Source organism: Bos mutus, chromosome 17, assembly GCF_027580195.1.
Source record: "Bos mutus isolate GX-2022 chromosome 17, NWIPB_WYAK_1.1, whole genome shotgun sequence".
In the NCBI taxonomy this organism is placed as follows: domain Eukaryota; kingdom Metazoa; phylum Chordata; class Mammalia; order Artiodactyla; family Bovidae; genus Bos; species Bos mutus.
The window spans coordinates 28,254,592-28,279,328 of NC_091633.1; the positions used below are offsets into that span (position 1 = coordinate 28,254,592).

Here is a 24,737-nt window from a genome sequence, read left to right on the forward strand (position 1 = left end):
TCCGGCTTGTGTTTCTTCCAGTCCAGCGTTTCTCATGATGTACTCTGCATATAAGTTAAATAAACAGGGTGGATCACAATAAACTGTGGAAAATTCTGAAAGAGATGGGAATACCAGACCACCTGATCTGCCTCTTGAGAAATTTGTATGCAGGTCAGGAAGCAACACACACTGGTTCCAAATAGGAAAAGGAGTACGTCAAGGCTGTATATGTCACCCTGTTTATTTAACTTATATGCACCCCGGAGAGGGAGACTCAAAGTCGAGAGCGAGAACCGACCGGATCTGCGTGCAGATCCGGGAGGTCCGCTCCGAGCCGGTCTCCCTTCAAATACCCATGTTCCCTCCAAATCCCTCGGAGGAGCCCCCTGCGCCAATTCCCTCCCGCATCCAGGCGGCAGGACCGTGCAGACCAGTCTGGCCTCCTTCGCGCCTGCCCTGACCGGTTGCGTTTGTGTAGGTCGGGGGCAGAGCTGGGGAACCCTGGGGCTGCCTGAGAGAAGGAGGCCCAGCCATAGGAAGGGAGGTGCGGGTTCTCTGGGTGGTAGAGGGGTCCCACGTGGGCGTGGACGCGGCGAGGAGACTGGTTCCTTCAAGGTTCTCTCCTCCCGCGGCCGTCCGGTCCTGTAACCCCTCTGCAGGAAGTTCAAAACTGGCCGTGGGGATGGTCAAAAGGGTCTGGACAGCTGCTGTCTGGGTGAGTCTCGTTTCTGAAAAGCTCTTGAACGCTAACCTGTGCTCATCCGTCTTTGCCAGTCTTTGCCAGGGTCGGAGTGTGAATGGCTTTCCCTCTCCACACCCCGCTCGCTGCCAAGCCACTGGGCCTTCTTTGAGTTGTTAGGCTGTTAGCACAGAAGTGCTTCCTGTCATGAAACTGTTAATTTACTCCTTTCAGTCTCTTTTCTGCCATTTCTGTACCTTGAGCCTTGAGTTAAACAAGGTGTAATCATTCATCTTCCAGTTTTTTTCAACACACATTTTCTTAGTTTTTTCGTGCTATGTCTAAAATTTTGAGGTCTCATTTGGGAAATTATGCATTTATGTCTTCGCTTATTAAACAGTTTTGTTTATTGTCTTTTGTTTTTATTTGCTGGACTCTAGGACAGGGGCTGAGGGTCGTTCCTGCCTTGGAAAAGCCATGGTCTGGTGGGGATGGTGGGCAAGAAAATGTACAAGCACAATGACACGTTTGGGGTCCTCTTAGAGCACACTGTGGAACTGTGGTCGGTTTTGGAAGTAAGGACACCCCAAGAAATGTTTCAGGAATTAGTAAGGGAGTCATAAAGTGAGATTTGAAAGGTGAACAATAGATTGAAGGTCAGCCTAGGGAAAGGAAGAAACACGCAAATTTGAGAGTCTTGAAGCGATCTAATATTGGTGAACTTTGAACTCTACAGTTGCTGAAATGTGGTGGTCGTGGGGTATATATTAAGAAATGAGGCCAGAGCCATAGGCAGGGATCCGATCATCATCGAGGGCTTTGAGGATCACATTAAAGTCTTGGGTTTGGGGACTTCCTTGGTGGTCAAGTACTTGGGACTGGGTACTTCCACTGCCCTGGCCCTGGGTTCAGTCCCTGTCTGGGGAACTAAAATGTGACCAATAATAATAATAATAATAATAAACAACTTGAATTTTATCCTCTAAGGGAGAAAGACTCATTGAAGTGTTTTCCAAAGAATTTTTGGATGGAACAGCCTACATCAGGCAAGTGAAGACGAGGTTTAAGTATAGTAGTGGCTTTGAGAAAAGAGAGACAGTAAAATCAGAAGCACGTGGACTTGGTAACTAGTTGGGTGCTGGTGGTGAGGAAATGGGAAGAGCTGGGTATAACTGCTGGAGGTCTATTCTGTGGGCCTGGGTTGGGAGTGATACAATTTCCTGAGTCAGTGAAGACTGAGTTGTTGCAGAAAGCTGGGTGGATATTTCCATTGGAAATAGTGGGATCCCGCAGGTGCTGATGGACAGGTGGGTAGGCATGTTTCTCAAGAGATATTTCTGAACAGGTTACACTGAGTAGGTTACAAACCAATTCTCATACCAACCTTATGAGGAAGGTAATAATGTCAGCCCCATTTAAAAGATAAAGGTGATGGGTACATGGTCTGCCAAGATCACTCAGCAGAAGACAGAAGTCAGATCCAGGAGGTCAGGCTCCCTGTTCTGAGTTCTTATTGGGACAGTGTACACCCTCTCAGGAGGAAGAGCTATTGACACATGCAAATCACAGGCTTTGGGTATTTGAAATCTTTGTTTGTATTTTCATTCTCCAGGTATTTATTCAGTATCCCTATGTGCCAGGCCCCCTTCACGGCCCCAGGCATGTACTGGTGAACGAGACTGACAGATCCATGCTTTGGGGAGTTTGCATTCTGGTGGAGGAAGACAGATGACACATAAAAGATGAAGAAACTACCTAACAGGAAATGTCATTTTCGTGTTATACATAGAATTAAAATTGGTTGATGTGAAAGATTGGATACTTGGGGAAGGCCCCCTGGAGGAGGTGATGTTTGCCAGTTACCAGAGCAGGTCAGCCTTGGGAAGAGCAGGTGAATGAACATACAGGGTGGGAACAGCCATTTCAAGGCTGTGAGGTGGGGGAGGTTTGGTGCCTTTGTAACAGGGAAGAAAGTCCTGTGTGGCTAGGGTTGTGGGAGAGGGGAGGGTAGCAAACAGATAGAGATGCCAGGGGCCTGATCAGTCTGGGAAGCTGACATGTTAAGAAAAGGGGAACATGACTTGCTTGGGGTTTTTAAAGCCCCTCTGGCTGCTGAGTAAAGTGAGGATGAGTACGGCAAGGGTGGCCACATGGATGATTGCAGGGGTCCAGACAACAGACAGAGGATGTGTTGTCTAGGGCAGTAGAAATGGAGAACATAGGCAGAATTTAGGGGATGTTTTAGGTGTTTAGATTTTAGAATTTTAGATGTTTGAAAGTCAAATCCTGTTTTATGAGAACCAGCTGATGCTTTTTCACCTAGTCCATTGTCACTTTTTAGAGTGGTTTATTTTCTGCAAGTTGTCCTGTATTTCTTACCATTCCAACCCAGTGTGAATGCTCACTGTATACTGTATGTGAGGCTCTGTGCTGAATCTAGTGTAGGTATTCATCAGTGCCTCTTCTTGGGAGCCAGGCTACACTACTAGTTGGTGTAGAGACAGGATTTGAACCTGAGTGGTTTGCCCCTCAGCCATTTCCCTGGTTAGTGTACTGCCTCAGGGTGTAGGATGAGAATTTCTTAAGAGATACTAGACTTGTGGGCCCTAATAGTAGTTACTATTAACCAACAAAGGGTCACTTATCAGCTGCTCCTTGGACTCAGGACCAGGTGAGTGAAAGTAACCAAAGCAGGGGCAGTTAAGTCCCTTGTGGGACTCTGGGCAGAGTGGTTGTGTGTGGTCCAGTCCCTGGGGAATGTAGATGACTCCATTCGGGGTAGGCTGAAAGAAGAAAGGATATAAAAAGCAGGACATTTAAAAAAGGTGTGACAGAGAAGTCCCTTTCCCACGGCAGGTGACATATTCGACCCATATTCTGGGTGTTCCCTCCTGGGTGTCCAGTGTGACAGCTAGTAATCAGAAAGCTGTTGATGAGTGAATTCAGAGAAGAGGGAGGTGGTTCTTGGAGGTGACATTGCACTGAGGCCTGTGAGCCCTTAAATCTTTTGTTTCTTTCCTCAGAGGATGCTGGCACTTACTGACAGATTTTGTTCTTTTCACTTGTTTGGCTATTTTCTGCTGTTGACAAGTCCCTCCTGTAATTGTGTTATTACAATTCAGTTCCAGGGAGTCTCCATTCCTCAGTTCAGTTCAGTTCCTCAGTCGTGTCTGACTCTTTGCGACCCCATGGACTGCAGCACACCAGGCTTCCCTGTCCATCACCAACTGCCAGAGCTTTCTCAAACTCATGTCCATTGAGTCGGTGATGCCATCCAACCATCTTATCCTCTATCATCCTCTTCTCCCGCCTTCAATCTTTCCCAGCATCAGGGTCTTTTCAAATGAGTCAGTTTTTCACATCAGGTGGCAAAGTATTGAAGTTTCAGCTTCAGCATCCTTCCAATGAATATTCAGGACTGATTTCCTTTAGGGTGGACTGGTTGGATCTCCTCACAGTCCAAGGGACTCTCAAGAGTCTTCTCCAACACCACAGTTCAAAAGCATCAATCTTCGGCACTCAGCTTTCTTTACAGTTCAACTCTCACATCCATAGATGACTACTGGAAAAGCCATAGCTTTGACTAAATGGACCTTTGTTGGCAAAGTAATGTCTCTCCTTTTTAATATGCTGTCTAGGTTGGTCATAACTTTTCTTCCAAGGAGCAAGGGTCTTTTAATTTCTTGGCTGCAGTCCCCATCTGCAGTGATTTTGGAGCCCAAGAAAATAAAGTCTCTCACTGTTTCCATTGTTTCCCCATCTATTTGCCATGAAGTGATGGGACCAGATGCCATGATCTTAGTTTTCTGAATGTTGAGTTTTAAGCCAGCTTTTTCATTCTCCTTTTTCACTTTCATCAAAAGGCTCTTTAGTTCCTCTTCGCTTTTTGCCATAAGGGTGGTGTCATCTGCATGTCAGAGGTTATTGCTATTTCTCTTGGCAATCTTGATTCCAGCTTGTGCTTCATCCAGCTCAGCATTTCTCATGATGTATTCTGCATATAAGTTCAATAAGCATGGTGACAATGTACAGCCTTGACGTACTCCTTTCCTGATTTGGAACCAGTCTGTTGTTCCATGTCCGGTTCTAACTGTTGCTTCTTGACCTGCATACAGATTTCTCAGGAGGCAGTTTAGGTGGTCTGGTATTCCCATCTCTTGAAGAATTTTCCAGTTTGTTGTGATCCACACAGTGAAAGGCTTTGGTTTAGTCCATAAAGCAGAAGTAGATGTTTTTCTGGAACTCTCTTGCTTTCTTGATGATCCATGAATGTTGGCAGTTTGATCTCTGTTTCCTCTGCCTTTTCTAAATCAAGCTTGAATATCTGGAAGTTCATGGTTAACATACTATTGAAGCCTGGCTTGGAGAATTTTGAGCATTACTTTGCTAGCATGTGAGATGAGTGCAGTAGCTTGAACATTCTTTTGCATTGCCTTTCTTTGGGACTGAAATGAAAACTGACCTTTTCCAGCCCTGTGGCCACTGCTGAATTTTCCAAATTTGCTGGCATATTGAGTCAGCACTTTAACAGCATCATCTCTTAAGATTTGAAATAGCTCAAGTGGAATTCCATCACCTCCACTAGCTTTGTTTGTAGTGATGCTTCCTAAGGCCCACTTGACTTTGCATTCCAGGATGTCTGGCTCTAGGTGAGTGATCACACTGTCATGGTTATCTGGGTCATGAAGATCTTTTCTGTATAGTTCTTCTATGTATTCTTGCCACCTCTTAATATCTTCTGCTTTGTTAGATCCATACCATTTCTGTCCTTTATTGTGCCCATCTTTGCATGAAATGTTCCCTTGGTATCTCTAATTTTCCTGAAGAGATCTAGTCTTTCCCATTCTATTGTTTTCCTCTGTCTTTGCATTGATCACTGAAGAAGAATTTCTTATCTCTCCTTGCTATTCTTTGGAACTGTGCATTTAAATGGGTATATCTTTCCTTTTCTCCTTTGCCTTTACCTTCTCTTTTCACAGCTATTTGTAAGGCCTCCTCAGACAACCGTTTTGCTTTTTTGCATTTCTTTTTCTTGGGGATGGTCTTGATCCCTGTCTTCTGTACAATGTCACCAACCTCTGTCCATAGTTCTTCAGGCACTCTGTCTATCAAATCTAATCCCTTGAATCTATTTGTCACTTACACTGTATACTTGTAAGGGATTTGATTTAGGTCATACCTGAATGGTCATAGGTTTTCCCCACTTTCTTCAATTTAAGTCTGAATTTGGCAATAAGGAGTTCATGATCTGAGCCACAGTCAGCTCCCAGTCTTGTTTTTTGCTGACTGTATAGAGCTTCTCTATCTTTGGCTACAAGGAATATAATCAATCTGATTTCAGTATTGACTGTCTGGTGATGTCCATGTGTAGTCTTCTCCTGTGTTGTTGGAAGAGGGTGTTTGATATGACCAGTATGTTCTCTTGGCAAAACTCTGTTAGCCTTTGACCTGCTTCCTTTTGCACTCCAAGGCCAAATTTGCCTGTTACTCCAGGTAGCTCTTGACTTCCTACTTTTGCATTCCAGTCCCCTGTAATGAAAAGGACATCTTTTTTGGGTGTTAGTTCTAGAAGGTCTTGTAGGTCTTCATAGAACCATTCCTAGGAGCTTGGAAAGATTTTCTGTCTCCTCCTCTCACATAGGAGTTGACTTATTTAAATCAGGGAGGCTTGTTTCCCATTTTCTCCAGCTTTGGGCATGCCCTGTGGTGACCATCACCACATGCTAAGAGCAGGTTGGGCAAGTACAGCAAGTTAGGCTTCAAGATTGATGTGAGGGAGTGTGGGGAAGGAAGCGAGTTCAGCTTGATAGGGCCTTTCTGAGGAAGGTTGGCCAGGGTTCCCATGCCAGGCTGGATATATTCAGACTGACCCTTCTGACATATTCAAGGTTAAAATGATAATTTCCTGTTTAAAATGTGTCTGTGTTCATGAATTACTCATTTAGAACAAATAAGCCTCAGCACTCTTGTGTATGTCCAGATACTGGCCCTTGTTTGTATATCAGTGTCCTGATTAGGCACTGAGCATACATTGGTCAGAGGCAACCATGGGGTGGGAGAGTGCAGAGGAGAGACAGATGGCAGGGAAGGCAGCCATGGGATTCGAACCAGGGCAGAGGATATCCCAGGAGATGACCTGGCAGCACCACTCTCAAAGGACCTATGGAAGTAGCTATGTGAAGGGGAAGGAGAAGGCGGCTCCGGACAGATGGAGCCCCTGTGCCTGGGGAGTGGCCAGGCCCGTAGTCAGGCCTCTGGAACTGGCTCAGTGTGCACCTGTAGGGGCTAGGGCTGGGGTGATGTAACATGGTGGCCAATAACTCCTTTGGTTGACTTGAGCAAGCTACTTATCCTTTCCAAACACACTGAAAACAATGTTTTCCTCCTGATTTTTGCCTTTGAAAATTGTGGAGTCATTTTTATTTCTAGGAATCCTTTTTTTTTGCCTTTAAGTCTGTGTTATATTCTTCAAGCCATAGGAGCACTCTTTTGGTTAATTGCTTGCTAGTACTTTTCTTTAGCTTTTGACCTTTTTGTATCTTCATATTTTACATGTATCTTTTAAAAATAGCATCAATGTTTTTTTTTAAATCAGTCTGTCAATCTTTGTACTTAACTGGAATGCTTTCTTCATGATAATTAACATAGTTATTGATATGTTTGAGTTTAAATCCACCATCTTACTGTGTTTTTTTCTATTCGCTTTATCCGATCTATCTTTTGTGTTTCTTCTTCTCTTGCCTTTTTTCACTAATAATTTTTTATTCTTCTTCTCTCTCAAAAGAGGTTTGGGAATTACACACATTATTTGTTACTTTAAAGTTTATTTTCACTGAAACAAGCCTGTCACAAAAGGACAAATACTGTAAGGTGCTACTTACACGAGTGTCTGTTACTGAACTAGGTTTATTTGCCTGACGCACAGTGAGTCAGATGCTGAGATGCTGAGGTTTGTAGCAGAGAAGGAGTTTGTTCATGATACAGCCAAGTGAGGGGGTGGGAGAACAAATCTCCAGTCTGCCTTCTTGAAGGCAAAGGACTTGAGATATTTATGGGATGAAGAAGCAGGGAGGTCTTAGGTGTAAGGAAATGTGATTGGAGGAGGGAAAAGGTGAAGTTATCAGTGTTTTGTGCAGGTATATCTGAGTTCCGTGCTTCTTTGTGGGATCCATGTTTGAAAATGGAAGTGTAGCATGATATGAGGGTAGAGTTTTTGGCCCTCTGACATCAAAAGATTGTTCATTGGACACATGTACAGACCCAGTTTTTTAGGGTCAGTGGCCCCAGCTGGACAAGAGCTGACTCCAGTTTTCTAAAAACAGCTTGCTGCTGCTGCTGCTAAGTTGCTTCAGTCGTGTCCGACTCTGTGGGACCCCAGAGACGGCAGCCCACCAGGCTCCCCCATCCCTGGAATTCTCCAGGCAAGAACACTGGAGTGGGTTGCCATTTCCTTCTCCAATGCATGAAAGTGAAAAGTGAAAGTGAAGTCGCTTCAGTCGTGTCCAACCCTTAGCAATCCCATGGACTGCAGCCTACCAGGCTCCTGCGTCCATGGGATTTTCCAGGCAAGAGTACTGGAGTGGGTTGCCATTTCCTTCAGCACCTCTTAATATAGTGACCCATACATTAGAGGTGTTACCTGTAGGGGACAGTTAGGGAATCAAAAAATAATTAAGGCAAACTTGGTCAGTGAGGGCAGGTTATAAGTAGAAGGATTTTTAATAAATTGTTCTCTTAGCTACTATTCTGTAAGACAAGCTTTAGAATTTCTGTTGGTCACTGCTTTCTGTTAATCCAATGGGGCATGATTTCAATTCCTAGAGTAGTGAAGATCATAGAAAGTAGGATGCATGATGGTTGTCAGGGAGCCATGGTAGGAGGAGAATGAGGAGTTGTTGCAGAGGATGTAGAGTTTCAGTTTTGCAAGATGAAGAATTCTGGACATAAATATGAATGTGGGTAATTGTTACACAACACTGTGAATGTACTTAATTCCAGTTACGTGTACACTTAAAAATGGTTAAGATCATAAGATTTACATTATGTATTTTATGTTATCACAAGATGATCTGTGACTCTTATGTCACCCAATACCAAAACATTTACTCAAAATAGAACATAGACTTACAGAGGAAAAGCTATAAAATTTCTAAAAGAAATCACAGAAGAAAATATTCATGACCTTTGAGTCTAAAGTTCTTAGAAAGCTCTTTTATAGATTGTGCTTTTGGAATTAGAAATTGGACTGCATTAAGATAAAACTTTTGAGCTTCAAAATCACCATTTAGAAATGAAAAGACAAGTCACAGACTGGGAGACAGTATTCACAAATCATGTACCTAATAATGGATATATCCAGAGTTTATGAAGAAAACTTACAACTCAGTAAAAAGACAACCCAGTTTTAAAAACGGGAAAAGGATTTGAACAGACAGTTCATAAAAGAAGATGGATAAGTGGCAAGTAAGCAAAAATATGATTAACATCATGAGTCATTGCTGCTGCTGCTGCTGCTAAGTTGCATCAGTCGTGTCCGACTCTGTGCAACCCCATAGATGGCAGCCCAACAGGCTCCCCCGTCCCTGGGATTCTCCAGGCAAGAACACTGGAGTGGGTTGCCATTTCCTTCTCCAAATCATGAGTCATTAGGGAAATACAAATTAATGTCATAACAAAGACCTACTTTATACCCACTAGAATAGCTATAACCAAAAAGAAAATGTTGACAAGGGTGTAGAGAAATTGGAACCACTATAGATTGCTGGTGGGAATATAAAATGGTGCAGTCATTTTGTAAAGGTTTTGGCAGTTTCTTTGAAGGTTAAATATAAAGTTAAATAAAAACTTACTGCACAGTGTGGCAATTTTACTTCTAGGAATTTACCCATGATAAAGCAAAACATGTTCACACAAAGACTTGTATGATAACTCAAAAATATAAGTAATCTAAATGTGTATTAAAAGCAAGAACTACAACCCTACAACCTGAAGAGTGAAAACCACAATCACAGAAAGTTAGACAAAATGTTCCAAAGGCAGAGGCTTATGTCCCAGCTGAAGAAATAAGATAAAAACCCCAGAAAAACTACTAAATGAAGGCAACCGTTCAGAAAAAGAATTCAGAATAACGATACTGAAGATGATTAGGATCTCAGAAAGATAGTGGAGGCCAAGATTGAGAAGAAGCAAGAAATGTTTAACAAAGACAGAAGAACTAAAGAACAAACAAACAAAGATGAACAGTGTAAGAAATGAAATGAAAATAGAAGGAATCTTTAGCAGAATAACTGAGGCAAAAGAATGGATAAGTGACCTGGAAGCAGAATGGAAATCACTACCATGGAACAAAATAAAAAGAATGAAACTAAATGAGACAGCCTAGGAAACCTCTGAGACAACATTAAACACACCAACATTCACATTATAGGAGTTTCAGAAGGAGACCAGAGAATGAAAGGACCTGAGAAAATATTTGAAGACATAATAACTAAAACGTTCTCTAACACAGGAAAGGAAACAGTCAAGTCCAGGAAGTGTAGAGGATACCAGGCAGGACAAACACGAGGAGGAACGCTCTGAGACACATAGTAGTCAAACTGACAAAACTTAAAGGCAAAGAAAAAAATCGAAAGTAACAAGGGAAAAATGACAAATACTATACAAGGGAACTGCCATAAAGATATCAGCTGATTTCTCAACAGAAACTCTGCAAGTCAGAAGGGAGTGACACAATATATTTAATTTGATGAACAGGAAGAACCTACCACCAAGAGTACTCTACCCAGCAAGACTCTCATTCAGATTTGATAGGAAAAAAGAGACAAGCTTTACAGACCAGTGAAAGCTAAGAGAATTCAGCAACACCAGGCCAACTTTGCAACAAATGCTAAAGGAAGTCCTCTAGGTGGGAGAGAGACTAGCAACTGAAACAAAAGAAAACATTGTGCATATATGGAGGGCTGTATGAAAACCTCATGGGAAAAGCAAGCCCCAAAACTACAATAGATACATACACACACAAAAAAGAAAAAGCAACCCAACACAACACTAAAGAGGGTCGTTTAACTGCAAGAGAAGAGAATAAGAGAGGAAGGGAAGAAAATAGACCTACAAAAACAAATGGAAAATATTTAAGAAAATGGTAGTAGGAATGCATGTATTGATAATTACCTTAAACGTAAATAGATTAAATAGGCCTACCAAAAGACATAGACTAACTGAATGTATGTGAGAACAAGACCTGTATATATCCTGGTCTTGCCAGGTAACTCAGTGGTAAAGAATCCTGCCAATGCAGGAGCTTCAGGAGATGCGGGTTTATCCCTGGGTTGGGAAGATCCCCGGGAGGAGGAAATGGCAACCTGCTCCAGTATTCTTGCTGGAATAATCCCATGGACAAAGGAGCCTGGTAAACTAGAGTCCACGGGATTGCAGAGAGTCAAATGTGACTGAGCAACTGAGTGCACGTGTGTGCGCACGTGCACGCGCGCACACACACACACACACACATCTTGTCTACAAGAGACCCACCAAAGACCACACATATAGACTGAAAGTGAGGGCATGGAAGAAGGTATTCAACCCAAACGGAAATCAAAAGAAAGCTGGAATAGCAATACTTATATCAGACAAAATAGAATTTAAAAGACAATTATAAGAGACAAAAAAGGTCACTACATAATGATCAAGGGATCAATCCAAGGAGAAGATATAACAATTGTAAATATATATGCCCTGACTGAACTGAACTGAACTGAGCATAGGAGCATGAAAATATATAAGGCAAATACTAACAGCCATAAAAGGAGAAATTGACAGTAACACAGTAATAGTGGAAGATTTTAACACTCACCTTTCAATGGACAGATCCTCCAGACAAAACGGTAAGGAAATACAGGCCTTCAATGACACATTGGACCAGATGGTGGACCAGATGGACTTAATTGATCTTTATGAGACATTCCATCCAAAAGCAGCAGAATACACATTCTCAAGTGCACACAGAACATCCTCCAGGATTTACCCCATGCTGAGCCATAATGTGATTCTTGGTAAATTTTAGAAAATTCAAGGCATATCAAGCATCTTTTCTGACCATAACATTATGAGATTAGAAATAAACTACAAGAAAAAAAACTATAAAACACAAACACATGGAGGCTAAAAAACATGCTACCAAAGAGCCAGTGGATCACTGAAGAAATCAAAGATGAAATAAAAATACCTAGAGACAAATGAAAATGAAACTCCAAAACGTATAGGATGCAGCAAAAGCAGTTCTAATAGGGAAGATCAGCAATATGTTCTTACCTCAGGAAACAAAAAAAATCTCAAATAAACAACTAGCCTTACACATAAAGCAACTAGAGAAAGAAGAACAAACAAAGCCTGAAGTTAGAAGGAGAGAGATCATAGCAGAAATCAATGAAATAGAGACAAAGAAAGCAATAGCAAAAATAACAAAACTAAAATCTGGTTCTTTGAAAAGATAAAATTGATAAAGCTTTAGCCAGACTCGTCAAGAATAAAAAGGAGAGAACCCAAATCCATAAAATTAGATAGAAAAAAGAAGTTACAACTGACACCACAGAAGTACAGAAGATCATAATAGACTACTATGAGCAAATGTATGCCAATAAATGGACAACCTGGAAGAAATGGACAAATTCTTAGAAAGGTACAGATTGCCAAGACTGAACCAGGAAGAAGTAGAAAATATGAATAGACCAATCAAACACTGAAATTGAAACTGTGATGAAAAATTTTCAAACAAAAGTTCAGGACCTGGTGAGTTCACAGGCAAATTCTATCAAACATTTAGAGAAGAACTAACACCTATCCTTCTCAAACTACAATGAGATATCACCTCACATCAGTCAAAATAACTATCATCAAAAAACCTGCAAACAAATGCTGGAGAGGGTGTGGAGAGAAGGGAATCCTCCTACACTGTTGGTGGAATGTAAATTGGTGCAATCACTATGGAAAATAGTATTGCTATTTAGTCACTTCAGTTGTGTCTGACTCTGCTGCACTATGGACTATATAGCCTGCCAGCCTCCTCTGTCCATGGAATTCTCCAGGTAAGGTTAATGGAGTGTGTTGCCATGCCCTGCTCCATGGGATCTTCTTGACCCAGGGGTTGAACCCAGGTCTTCTGCATTGCAGGCAGATTCTTTACAACTGAGCCACCAGGGAAGCCCAGGAAAACAGTATGGAGGTTCCTTAAAAAGTTAAATGTAGAGCTACCATATGATCTTGAAATCCCAATCCTGGGCATATATATGGAGAAAAACATGACCTCAAATGATACATACATCCCAATGTTCATTGCAGCAGTGTTTACCATAGCCCAGACATGGAAGCAATCTAAATGTTCATTGACAGAGGAATGGATAAAGAAGCTATGGTAAACATATACAGTGGAATATTTCTCAGCCATTAAAAACATGAAATAATGCTATTTGCAGTGACATGGATGGGCCTAGAGATTGTCATACTGAGTGAAGTAAGTCAGACAGAAAAGGAGAAATATTGCATGATATCCCTTACATGTGGAACCTAAAAAGAAATGATATAAATGAACTTACAAAACAGAAATAGATCACAGGCTTAGAAAACACACTTATGGTTGCTGGGGAAAGAGGTAGTTAGGGAGATTGCAATGGGCATGTACACACTGCTATACTTAAAATGGATAACCAACAAGAACCTACTGTATAGCACATGAAACTCTGCTCAGTGTTATGTGGCAGCCTGGATGGGAGGGGAGTTTGGGAGAGAATGTATGTGTATGTGTGTGTGTGTGTGTGTGTGTGTGTGTGTGTGTGTGCCTAGTCACCTCAGTTGTGTCCAACTCTTTGTGACCCTATGGACTGTAGCCTGCCAGGCTTCTCTGTCCATGGGATTCTCCAGGCAAGAAAACTGGAGTGGGTTGCCATGCCCTCCTCTAGGGTATCCTCCCAACCCAGGGATTGAACCAGCATCTTATGCGTCGCCTGCATTTCAGGCAGATTCCTTACCATTAAGCCACCGAGGGAGCCTCTGTGTGTGTGTGTGTGTGTGTGTATGACTGAGTCCCTTCACTGTTCACCTGAAATTGTCACAATATTGTTAATTGGCTATACACCAATACAAAATAAAAAGTTATAAAAAAACAAACTCCCAACAAACAAAAGTCCAGGACCTGAGGACTTCACAGGCAAATTCTATTAAATATTTAGAGAAGAGGTAACATGTATCCTTCTGAAACCACTCCAAAAAAAATGGAGAAGAAGGAAAACTCCCAAACTCATTCTATGAGGCCACTATCGTACTGATACCAGTACCAGACAAAGATACTGAAGAAAAAAAGGGAATTATCGGCCAAAATCATTAATGACCAGATGGTCAATACTGAAGTTAGATTGATTATATTCTTTGTAGCCAAAGATGGAGAGAAGCTGTATACAGTCAGCAAAAACAAGACTGGGAACTGACTGTGGTTCAGTTCATGAACTCCTTATTGCAAAATTCAGACTTAAATTGAAGAAGGTAGAGAAAACCACTAGGCCATTCAGGTATGACCTAAATCAAATCCCTTATGATTATACAGTGGAAGTGACAATCAGATTCAAGGGATTAGATCTGATAGAATGTCAGAAGAACTCTGGACAGAGGTTCATAACATTGTATAGAAGGTGGTGATCAAAACCATCCACGAGAAAAAGAAATGCAAAAAGGTTGTCTGAGGAATCCTTACAAATAGCTGAGAAAAGAGGAGAAGTAAAAGGCAAAGGAGATAAGGAAAGATATACCCATCTGAATGCATAGTTCCAAAGAATAGCAAAGAGAGATAAGAAAGCCTCCCTAAGTGATCAATGCAAAGAAATAAAGGAAAACAACAGAATGGGAAAGACTAGAGATATCTTCAAGAAAATAAGAGCTGTCAAAGGAACATTTCATGCAAAGATGGGCACAATAAAGGACAGAAACATTATGGGCCTAACAGAAGCAGAAGATATTAAGAAGAGGTGGCAAGAATACATAGAAGAACTATACCAAAAAGATCTTCATGACCCAGATAAGCACGATGGTGTGATCATTCACCTAGAGCCAGACATCCTGGATTGTGAAGTCAAGTGGGCCTTAGGAAGCATCACTACGAACAAAGCTAGTGGAGGTGATGGAATTCCAGCTGAGCTATTTCAAATCCTACGAGATGATGCTGTGAAAGTGCTGCACTCAATATGCTAGCAAATTTGGAAAACTCAGCAGTGGCCACAGGACTGGAAAAGGTCAGTTTTCACTCCAATCTCAAAGAAGGACAATGCCAGAGAATGTTCAAACTACCACACAATTGCACTAATTTCACATGCTAGCAAGGTAATGCTCAAAATCCTTCAAGCTAGGCTTCAGCATTATGTGAACCGAGAACTTCCAGATGTTCAATCTGGATTTAGAAAAAGCAGACGAACCAGAGATAAATTGCCAACATCCATTGGATCATAGAAAAAAAAGGGAATTCCAGAGAAACATCTACTTCTGCTTCATTGACTATGCTAAAGCCTTTGTCTGTGTGGATCACAACAAACTATGAAAAATTCTTAAAGAGATGGGAATACCAGACCACCTTACCTGCCTTCTGAGAAATCTGTGTGCAGGTCAAGAAGCAACAATTAGAATCGGACATGGAACAATGGGTGGTGGTGGTTTAGTTGCTAAGTCATTTCTGACTCTTATGACCCCATGCACTGTAGCCTGCCAGGCTCCTCTGTCCATGGGATTCTCCAGGCAAGAATATTGGAGTGGGTTGCCATTTCCTTCTCCATAGAACAATGGACTGTTCCAAATAGGGAAAAGGAGTACATCAAGACTGTATATTGTCACACTGCTTATTTAACTTATATGCAGAGTACATCATGTGAAATGCTAGGCTGGGTGAAGCTCTAATTGGAATTAAGGTGTCCAAGAGAAATATCAATAAACTCTGATATGCAGATGACACCTCCTTTATGGCAGAGAACAAAGAGGAACTAAAGAGCCTCTTGATGAAAAAGTGAAAGAAAGAGGAGAGTGAAAAAGCAGGCTTAAAACTCAACATTCAGAACTATGATCATGGCATCTGGTTCCATCACTTCATGCCAAATATATGGGGAAACAGTTGAAATAGTGACAGACTTTATTTTCTTGGGCTCCAAAATCACTGCAGACAGTAAGTGAATCCATGAAATTGAAAGACATTTGCTCCTTGGAAGAAAAGCTGTGATAAACCTAGACAGTTATTAAAAAGCAGAGACATTACTTTGCTGACAAAGGTCCATATAGTCAAAGCTATGGTTTTTCCACTATTCGTGTATGGATATGAGAATTGGACCATGAAGAAGGCTGAGTGCTGAAGAATTGATGCTTTTAAACTGTGGTGCTAGAAAGGAGTCTTGAGATTCCTTTAGACAGCAAGGAGATCAAGCTAGTCAATCCTAAAGGAAATCAACTCTGAATATTCATTGGAAGGACCGTTACTGAAGCTGAATCTCCAATACTTTGGCCACCTGATGTGAAAAGTCGACTCAATGGAAAAGACCCTGATGCTGGGAAAGATTGAAAGCAAGAGGAGAAGGGGACACTAAAGGATTAGATGGTTGGATGGCATCACTGATTCAGTGGACATGAGTTTGAGCACACTCAGGAGATAGTGAAGAACAGGATAGCCTGGTGTGCTTCAGTCCATGGGGTCACAAAAAGTTGGACACAACTGAGTGACTGAACAGCAATCATTGATGAACATAGACCCAAAATTCCTTATCAACATACTAGCAATCTGAATCCAACAATGTATTAAAAAGGTCATTCATTCTGATCAGGTGGGATTTATCCCAAGGATGCATGGAGTTTTCAATATCTGCAAATCAGTCACTGAGTTATATCACATAAACAAATTGAAGAATAAAAGACATATGAGCATCTCAATGGACTGGCATGCTGCAGTCCATGGGGTTGCAAAGAGTCAGGCATGGCTGAGTGACTGAACAACATTTCAATAGATGCAGAAAAAACTTTTGACAAAATTCACCCATTTATGATTAAAAAAAAAAAAAAGCTCTCCAGAAAAGGAAGGTAGAGGGAACATACCTCAACATAGTTAAAGCCATATACGACAAAGCTATAGCTAACATCTCAATTGTGAAAAGCTGAAAGCTTTCCCTCTAATTTCAGGACCAAGACAAGGATATCCACTCTTATTCAACATAGTTTTGAAGGTTCCATGGGAATTCCTACCCATGGAAATGAGAGAAGAAAAGAAGTAAAGGAAACCCAAAATGGAAAAGATGTTAAACTGTCACTATTTGCAGTTGACATGATACTCTACAGAGAAGATCCTAAAGATGCTACCAGAAAACTACTAGAACTCATCAATTAATTTGGAAAAGTTACAGGTTACAAAATTAATCCATAGAAATCTATTCTGTTTCTATACACTAAAAATGAAAGATCAAAAATAGGTATTCAAGAAACAATCCCATCTACCATCCTATAAGAATAAAATAATTAGGAATAAACCTACCCAAGGAGACAAAAGACCTATATTACAAAAAGGACAGATGCTGATGAACTTGAATAAGACAAACAGATGGAAAGATATACCATGTTCAAGGATTAGAGGAATCAATATTGTCAGAATGACTATATTACTTGAGACAATCTGCAGACTCAGTGCAATCCCAATCAAATTACCAAGGGCATTTTTCACCAAAATGAAACACAAATCTTAAAATTTGTATGAAGACAAGAAGCACCCTGAATAGACAAAGCAATCAAGAAGAAGAAAAGCAGAGCTGGAAGAATCAGGCTTCATGACTTCAGACTATAGTACAAAGCTATAGTCACCAAAAGAGGATGGTACTGGCATGAAAAATAGAAGCCTGTATCAATGGAACAGGATAGAAAGCCCAGAAATAAACTCATGCACCTGTGGTCAATTAATCTGTGACAAGGGTGGCATAACTACACAATGGTAGAAAGACAGTCTCTTCAGCAAATGGACCTGAGAAACTGAAAAACATGTAAAAAACAAGATGAAATTAGATTGTTCTGTAACAGCATATACAAAAATTAGCTCAAAATGAATTAAAGACCTAAATGTGACTGAACACTGTAAAATTCCTACAGAAAACTTAGGCAGAACACTGACATAAATTGCAGCAATATTTTTTCTGATTTATCTCCCAGAATAATGGAAATAAAACCAAAAATAAATAGACAGGACCTAATTAAACTCAAAAGCTTTTGCACAATAAAGGAAACAATAAACAGAATGAAAAGACAGCTCACAGATTGGAGAATGTATTTGCAAATGATATAACCAACAAGGGATTAATCTTGAAAATCTATAAACAGCTCATGAGGCTTAATATCATCAAAACAATCCAATCAAAAAAATGGCAGGAGACCTAAAGAGACATTTTTCCAAAGGAGACATACAGATTGCCAAGAGGCACATGAAAAGATGTTCAAAAATGCTAATTTTTAGAGAAATGCAAATCAAAATGACAATGAGGTATCACTTCACACCAGTCAAAATGGCTGTCATCAAAAAATTCACAAACAATAATGGCGAGGGCGTGGAGAGAAGGGAACCCTCCTGCATTGTTGGTGAGAGTATAAAATGGTGCAGCCACTATGGAGTAGAGTACGGAGGTTCCCTAAAAAACTAAAATTAGAGCTACCATATGACTCTACAATCCCACTCCTGGGCATATATCTGGATAAAAACATGATCTGAAGTGATACATGAACCCCAGTGTTCATTGCAGCACTGTTTACAATAGCCAAGGCATGGAAGCAACCTAAATACCCATCAACAGAGGAATGGATAAGGAAGATGTGGTACATACATACAATGGAATGTTACCCAGCTATTAAAAAAGAATAAAATAATGCCATTTGTAGCAACATGGATGGACCTAGAGACCGTCATATTGAGTGAAGTCATACAGAGAAAAAGAAATATGACATCCCTTCTATGTGGAATCTAAAAAGAAATGATATAAATGAACTTTTAAAAATGTATTTATTTTTGGTTGCACTGGGTCTTTGTTGCTGCTCACGGGCTTTTTCTAGTGTGAGGAGGGGCTACTCTCCAGTTGTGGTGCATGGGTTTCTCTTTGAGGTGGTGTCTCTTGTTGCAGAGCACAGGCTCTGGAGCGCTTGGGCTTCAGTATTTGCACCTCCTGGGCTCTAGGATATGAGCTTAGTGGTTGTGGTGCCCCAAGGCATGTGGGACCTACTGGAAGTGAAGTGAAGTTGCTCAGTCATGTCTGACCCTTAGCGACCCCATGGACTGCAGCCTACCAGGCTCCTCTGTCCATGGGATTTTCCAGGCAAGAGTACTGGAGTGGGGTGCCATTGCCTTCTCCGTACCATGTTTAATAGGCTATATTTTTTATCACTTACCTTGTCTAAAGAAGACTCAGGCAAGGGAAATGAAACCATCACTGTTGGCTCAGATAAATCATGCTTCCCCTTCAGCAGGGGGTATGGAGATGGGTCTCCAGTTTCCTAACTGAAGCACACAGCCTTACGGATGGAGGTAGGACATAAAATCAGATTTCTGCCAACCAGGAGAAGGACAGCACTGTACACCTTCATCTTCCTCTTTGGTGAGGGAGCATCCAGTCACATCCTTCTTTCCCTCCATCCACCTTCAAAAATATTCTATTACACCTCTTTTCATTTTTAACCATATTAGTACAAGTCTAGGATTATTGTTTCTAATTAGACCTGGTGATACATCTTCATGGTCTGGTGATCTATATTAAAGATAAGTTATCCACATACAACTAGCCAGACAGGTTGAGTGGTAGAGAGACGTACAGAATGGTTATAACAGCAACCTTGTTCTGGGAGAGCAGCAGCAGCGGCACCACAGGGAAGCCACTGGTTACAGTGCATTGGTACTGGGCTGGGCAGGCTGTTCCAGGGCTTCTGCCATAGCCGTGGCCTGGTGAGCCCTGAGTTCTTCTCTTTTAGCCTGAGTTCCTCTTCCATTGTCTTCTGTAGCTAAACTCAAGATGAGCCACAGCCAGTAATCATGTTTAATATAGTCTTGAATCATGTTTAAACAATCTTCAGTCTTGTGAATTCCTGTTTTCTACTCACTGGCTCTGGTATTCTGTAAACACAGAATTCTTTAATTCTTTTGAATTCAAAAAAATTTCTTCTTGAATTCTTTTGAATTTCTTGAATTCTTTATGCTGTCCCTTCAGATAGCAGCAATGATCTGATTTTCTGAAATTACTGTTGCAAAAAAAAATGCTCAGTAGCAAGTTCATTAGATTTCCTGGGAGATAAAATGAAGGAAACCAGAGATGTGAGAACCAAGGAAAAACAAGGAGTGTGGTGCCAGCAACAGAAAGATTGGAAGGGTAAAGTATAGAAATGGACAGATTCAGTATCCATGAACTCTGAAGTCTACAGTAACAACACTGACAGCCAAACATGAGCCAGTCTGATTCAAGGGCAAAGATTAATTACCCACTGGCCTGCTTTTTCCTGATGGAAACATTTATGACTTTAAGACTGTTTAATTGCCAGACATACTCACTTCAAAGCCATTGTAATAGTCAAACATGCTCATATTCATTTCTCGGTGCATGGGAATGGATATTGTCCCAGTTGGGAATTGGTGTTTAGGAACATATAACTTGGATGTTGTGTACAAAATGAATAAGAGAGTTCAAATTTAGGCTTTAGAGGAACCTGAAATGAGGTATTAAGATCCTGTGATATTGCAGTTTTCAAACCTGACCTGTTTCTGTCTTCTCTCAATACCCTGTTCTGTCCATCACCTCAGTCAGCATGTTACTTTGAGATATCTAGGTCCACTCTACCCGTTCTGTCTTCTCTTCAGCCTCCAAATATTTGTCATTGTGCCTGAGGACTTAGTCCTGTGTCTTGCTCTTTATTTACTTTGTATATTTGGAATTTGGCAACAGTGGGGGGTGTTGGTTAATGTTTAACCAGCATCTGTTCACCTTGCCCCTCTGTTTTTCATTCCTATTGGAGAAAAACAATTTCATCTCTTAGCCCTTTCTTAGTGAATTTTCCTCCATGATTTCTAAATAACCAGTGCTTATTCTATCGCGCCTAGATTTTCTCCTAATTACTCACTGTGAAGGATAGATTTAATTCTCTTTCATCCTCCTCCCCTCATATTCCCCATAATATACACAGTCTTCTCATACCTACATCATCCTAATAAAGCTACTTCATGCTCTTGCTTAAAACAGTCTTCAGTTTTTGCATCTTCATGACTATGTAATTTCCATTCACAGGTAAATCATACAAGTGTACAATGGTTAGTTTTCATTCATAAATCACTTTTTCTGTTCAGTTGTTTTCCTTGCCTTTCCAGTTTTCTCTGTTATTGCTCATATTTATAATTAATTTAGCCCAGACCCTTCCTCACATGTCTAAATATTCTTTTGGTACATTCAGCTTAATTAGTGATTCTGTCAATTTCATCTTCCTGGTGACATCACTCCCAGGTCTTGTGACTTCCTCTGGTGTAACCTAACTTTTCTCATCACCTGGTTGTACAGTTTTTATCCTGGAATCTCCTTTCAAATTTTCTGTTTTTTTTTTTTTTTTTTAATGGTGTGTGTCCTCTTTTTTCTAGATTTGTTTTGTTGGAACACCTCTCACAGTAGCTTCCTGTGAAAGGATGCATTTGATATAAATGTTGAGACCTGTGCCTCTGAAAATGTTTATTCTTTACTCCTGAATGCTGTGTTTTCTTTCTTCTACTGATGCTAGTGAGAAGTTAGATCCATTGTAAAATTTATTTATTATATGAAACATTTTTGGTTTCTCTGGAAGTTTTACTGGCTGCTGCTTGACAGTGTTCTGAAACATCATGATGATGTTTCTTGTGAGTTTATTTTCATCTATTTGGGTATTCAGTGGACCTTTATTCCCAAGAGGAGTGTAAACCAATCTGCAATGGTTCTGCTCTTTCTCCTGAGCTTAACAGTGTTTGGCACATAATAGGTATTTAATAATTATTTGTTAAATAATGCTAGTGCCTAGAGATCTTTTCCACTTCTTTATGTTTACCTCATTTTACCTTGTGCTTTCTAAAGAAGGTATAGTACAAAAATCTGAAACTCAAGACTCTATTTATTGGCAGTTCCCTATGCCTGTGTTCATGTTTTAAGTTGCTTTGTTTTCCTCAGTGTCCAGGAGTTGTCTGGGTACCAGCTGTCCAGTATTCCAGACACTGGAGTCCAGTGCCTGGTGTCCAGGTACCTTTACTCTTGAGATTTTATTTATGTTCAGAACTGATATCAGAAACTAAGAAAAACCTCATGACATGGCATTTTAAGGTAACTTAATGCTATACCAAGATCATGTTACTATTCATAACATGAGTATTTTCATTTCTAGATGAAGTCTGGGAAATTAATGCTTGTATGGAATGGGATCAGGAAAATCAAAGCAGAAGACTACCCTGTACTGCATTTGGAAAACTATTTTCTTAGTGAAGATTATATTTCTTCAAGACAAAGACTTCATAAATGTGTCACAAATAGAAAGAGTTTGAAATATAATATAGATTTCAGTAGTAATTATGCTGGAAAGAATCCTAATGGGTTTCATGTACAGAGAGAATCACCCTTCCATTCTAAACGTGAACAAGCTGCTATTGGCATAAAACACTGTGAAAGTAATGAATCTGGGAAAACTGCCAACAGAAAGTCATAGCTTATTTGCCAACAAATGCATATGGGAGGAAAATCCTTTGAATGCCGTTCATGTGGGAAGGCCTTCAGCAGCAAGTCATACCTTGTGGTGTATCAGGAAACTCATGCAGAAGAAAAGCCCTACAAATGTGATAGATGTGGGAAAGACTTCAGCAGCAAGTCCTACCTCACTGCGCAATCAAGAATTCACACAGTAGAGAAGTTACGTGAATACAGTGGCTGTCAGAAAACTTTTAGTTTCAATTAACACCTTGTAATACATCAGAGAATTTACACACAGGAGAATCCCTGAATGTTGTGAATGTGGAAACGTTTTCAGTAGAAAAGACCAGCTTGTTTCCCACCAGAGAACTCATTCAGGACAGAAACCCTGTAAGTGCCATGCATTTGAAAAAACTTTTGATTTGAAATCACAACTCATTACACACCAAAGCATTCATACAGGAGAGAAACCCTATGAAGGCATTGATGGTCAGAAAGCCTTTAATACAAAGTCTTACTTCATGGTACATCAGAGAACCCACATGGGGGAGAAACCTATGGTTGTTGTGAATGTGGGAAATTCTCCAATGAGTCACAGCTCATTGTATGTCAGAAAGCACACAGTGGGGTTAAACTCTGTGGATGTAATTAGTGTGGAAAAGCCTTCAGTTTGAAGTCACAACTGAAAAGTCACACAGGAGTGAAACCCTATGGATGCAGTGAATGTGGGAAAGCTTTTAGAATGAAGTCCTACCTCGTTTTACATCAGAGGACTCACACAGGAGAGAAACTCCATGAATGCTATGAATGTGGGAGAGCCTTCAGTTTGAATTCACAACTCATTATACCTCAGAGAATTCACACAGGGGAGAAGCCCTATGAATGCAGTAACTGTGGGAAAACTTTTCGTTTGAAGTCACAACTCGCGATATATCAGAGAACTCATACAGGAGAGAAAACCTATGAATGTAGTGAATGTTGAAAAGCCTTTAAAACAAAGTCTAACCTTATTGTACGTTGGAAAACCCATACAGGAGAGAAACCCTATGGTTGTAATGAATGTGGGAAAGCCTTCAGTTGGAACTACCATCTCATTTCACATCAGAAAACTCACACAGGAGAGAAACCCTATGGTTGTAGTCAATGTGGGAAGGCCTTCAGTCAGAAATAGCATCTCATTTCACATCAGAGAACTCATACAGGGAGAAACCCTATGCATGCAGTGAATGTTGAAAAGCCTTCAATACAAAGTCAAACCTCATTGTACGTCACAAAACTCACACAGGAGAGAAACCTTATGGTTGTAATGTATGTGGAAAATCTTTTACTTTGAAGTTATGGCTCATTGTACATCAGGGAGCACACACTGGGGTAAAACCTATTGATGTAATCAATGTGGAAAGGCTTTCAGTTTGAATTCATACCTCGTTGTACATGAGAGAAGTCACACAGGATTGAAACTCTATGGATGCAGTGAATGTGGGAAAGCTTTTAGGAGCAAGCCCTACCTCATTATACATATGAGGACTCACAGGAGAGAAACCACATGAATGCAGAGAATGAAGGAAATCTTTCAGTTTTAATTCACAACTTATTGTATGTCAGAGAATTCACACAGGAGAAAATCTCTATGTATGGAATGAATGTGAAAAGGCCTTTAATAGAGAAAATCAGCTCATCTCACATCAGTGAACTCACACTGGGGAAAAATCTTATGGGTGCAATGAGCATGGGAAGACATTTAGTGGCAAGTCATACCTCATTATAAACATGAGAACTCATTCAGGAAAGAAACCATATGAATGTCACAAATTTGAGAAAGCCTTCATTTGGAAATCACTACTCATTGTACATGAGTGAACCCATGCAGGGGAAAACCCTTATGAATATAGTCAACGTGAAAAAATCTTTCAGTGGAAAATTATGGTTCCTTGTATATCAGAGGATGGAAACAAGAGAGAAGCCCTATGACTGCAATGATGTGAAAAAGCTTTCATTAGAAAATAGAAGCTCATTTTACATCAGAAGAACTCATTCAGGGAGAAACCCTATGGATGCAGTGAGTGTGGAAAAACCTTCTCTCAGAAATAAATTCTCAGTGCACATCAGAGGACTCATACAAGAGAGAAACCCTGTAAATGCAATGAATGTGGGAAAGCCTTTTGTTGTATCACAGCTCACTGTACATCAGAGAACTCATGCAGATGAGAAACTTACCAGTGAATTAAATGTAAGAAACTTTCTCTGTAAAGTGAATTTCCAGGAATTCCCAGAAGATTCATACAGGAGAGAAACTCTGTACATCATTTCATTGTACACCATGTATGTATGGCATGTTGAAGGATATCCACCAA

The 24,737-nt window shown here is 40.5% G+C and overlaps 1 pseudogene; it reads left to right on the forward strand.

Moving 5' to 3' along the window:
- The first annotated feature begins 235 nt into the window (after positions 1-235).
- Positions 236-24,243, forward strand: LOC138991419 (zinc finger protein 268-like; annotated as a pseudogene).
- Positions 24,244-24,737: the final 494 nt, after the last annotated feature.